Raw genomic sequence first — 2,961 nt, 5'->3', positions numbered from 1 at the left:
CGCTCCTGCCTGGCCCCGCGCGTAGCGGTCGGGGCCGTGGGGCTGCCGGGCGCGGCCTCCGCTCGTCCACTCGGCACTGCGTCTGCCCCCGCCCGCCGCGAAACCTAGTCTCAGCCGCCAGCCATCTCCCTGACTTCAAATAAAAAACAAATTTGGGAAAGTTTCTCCTTCACGCTGCACGGTCTTTTCCATTTGGGGGTGAAAATTTTCACTGAAAATAAAAAGGAAAACTCAGCAACGTTAGAACCCTTGTAGGCACGCCACCCTAACAAAAACGTGCAAAGTCGGTTTCTAAACAAAGAAGAACGAAAAGAAGCTGCGGTCTTACCACGTGCGCCAGCCCGCTCCGCCTGCGCTCCCGCCGACCCCGCGGCCCCCGCGCTGACCACAGGCAAGGCGACGCCTCGGAGGGCAGTCCGACTCGCATCTCCAGCCCTGAGTCCGAAAGAAAGAGGGAAAAGCGGGATTATGCAAATGTGGGTCGCTGCGGTCGGGCTCGGGTTACGGTCCCGCCGCCCCCTGAGGTGAGGCACCCACCGGCTGCGAACGCGAGCGCCGGTACTGCTCGCGCTTCGCTCCTCTTCTCGCACGTGGGCGGGCAGGCGGGCGGGCGGACGGACGGGTTGCCGGGGCCGCCCTACACAGAGTCTGCTGCCAGCCCGGCTGGCGGCCGCCGCTCGCCGCCCGGAGGGGGAGCTCCTGGGCGCCTGGGCTAGAAGGGCTGGGAGGGTAAGACGAGGCCAGGGGAGGCCAGGGCAAGGGGGAACTGCAGGGTGTGCGGCTGCCACCGTTCCCGAAGGAGGAGGTCGAGTGGTGGGCCGATGGGGGAGGAAGGTACACGGAGAAGGGGCAGGCTTACCCGGCCCGTCTCGAAAGCAAGTTAGAGTAAATGGAGGTGACTGACCTTCAGGAATTTTTCGGAGCTTTCCAACGACTCACACCTCTCCTAAGAACTGCGCCGCGTCAAGCCCGCGGTGTGCCAGGGGATGGGGTTGGGACAGGGGCAACTGGCAGCTGCTGGAGGCAGTGGGACTCCCCGGACGGTGCCTGGGGCCAACCCTGGGAGGCCTTACCTGAACCTCCGCTGGAAACGGGTCAGTAGATAACTTTCTGTAACCTTTTTTTTTTTTTTTTAAAGAGTGCCTCTTGAAGTTAAAAAAAAAAAAAAAACCCATTACCGTCAAGTAGATTCCAACTCGTAGTGACCCTATAGGACAGAGTAGAACTACCCCATAGGATTTCCAAGGCTCTAAATCTTTGCAGGAGACTGCCACATCTTTCAACGGCGCGGAGCTGGTGAGTTCGACCTTTCCTTTCGGTTAGCAGCCGAGCGCTTTAACCACTGCGTTACCAGGGTTCCTTTCTCTTTAAGCACCAACCCTCAAACATGGGAAGCACAGATACGATACGGAACAAAGTCTAGGCACTCATGTCAAGCTGACCATCCTGTGAACAGGAAACAAGTTCAGAAAGCTAGTGACTTGCCTCAAGTCACGCAGCTGGCAAGCGGTGGTGTCCAAACTTGCAATGGGATCTTCCTACTCCAAGTACAGTGCTGTGGTGGCTACATCAAGCGCTCCAGAAAACCCAGTTCTAGAAATCGAACAGCTCTTTGAGGATTGGGAGTCTGGCTCCGCCCTCTAGGGAAGAAATAGATCACCTTTGCCAATTTCATCTACTTTAACTTTTGCGAGGCAAGGAAAGCTTAGGTCAGGACTTCCCAAGGCAGGGGAGGAGAGGAGGGGCTCTCCTGGACACCCTACTCCCCAGTGTGAAGGGACCGTTTGAGTTCTTGGGCTCTAATGCATAGAGTCACCTTGTCACAAAGCCAGCATACTAACAGGAGCTGTGAGAAGGTAAGCCATTCCCCCACACTATCCTGGAGGGAAGAATGGGGAAGAGAAAAAAGAGGTAGGGACAATTAAAAACTCCCAAAGTGTTTATAGAGTAAGATGCAGTGCTGGGGAGAGGAGGAAGGAGAGAATGGAGAAGGTGACCGTGAATACAAGGCTGTACTGTGATCCCTGCCTTGAAGGCACTTGAATCTGTTTTGATCAAGGATGCAACAAATAAATGCCTTTCTTTAAAGCGGAGTTACCAGAATGTCCAAGTAAATGAGACACTCCAAGATTGTATCGGGGTAATTAAAAGAGTAGCAAATGGATACCAGATTCCATTTTTGTCACACTGACTCCCAGAAAGTAAGATAGGAAGACACAGAAGAGCCCTTTGGTTGGCTTGCTCTGGGTAGGGGATGGTGGGGTGAGAAGGGGAGGCAGCCTGGTGGAGGGGGGAGGGTCCTAGCTGGGCCTCAGAGTCATCTCTCTGAGTAATTTTCAGCTATTTTTTCCAGGCTTGCAGTTCTAAGTCACAATGTGGTGACGTGGTCACAACCAGCCGTGAAGCATGTCACAAATAATTTGTTAACATTTATGTTTTGATTTAAAAACCATTGTATCATTATAGAGTCCTCCTATTATAATGCCATTTTCCCTCACTTCCATTCTAATACTGTTACTGGAATGGAAGACAAAGGAGTGGTGGAATTGCCTGCAACTCTGGGTGCATGCAGGGTATAGGTTCCAAACACAAATGGCACAGGGCATGTGCATCCCAGTGAAAATTAGGCCAATTACCAATTCTGCCATCCAGCCAAGCTTTTCTTAAAAGTGCCCTTGTGTCCTGAGAAAAGCAATAAATCGTTACCTACATTCAGCATCTCACTATTAATCCAGTAATCCCAGTGGTGTCAAACCAAACCCAGGTTATGCCAATCAAAGTTAGTGTGAAGCCTCAGAAAAACATTGCTTTGCACAAGTCCAGTGTGCAGCTGAGGGGATGTATTACTGTTTCATTGGCACTGGGCAGGAGGAGATAAGACCCTTAGCAGGTTATTTTGTAGAAGCAGCAGCACTGACCCAAGCAGAAGGTGCTCAAGGTCCCTTTATAGTAAACTCTTTG

Source organism: Trichechus manatus, unplaced genomic scaffold (genome assembly GCF_000243295.1).
Source record: "Trichechus manatus latirostris isolate Lorelei unplaced genomic scaffold, TriManLat1.0 scaffold00007, whole genome shotgun sequence".
Lineage (NCBI taxonomy): Eukaryota > Metazoa > Chordata > Mammalia > Sirenia > Trichechidae > Trichechus > Trichechus manatus.
The sequence above is the reverse complement of the archived record's forward strand: the minus strand, read 5'-3'. Positions refer to the sequence as shown.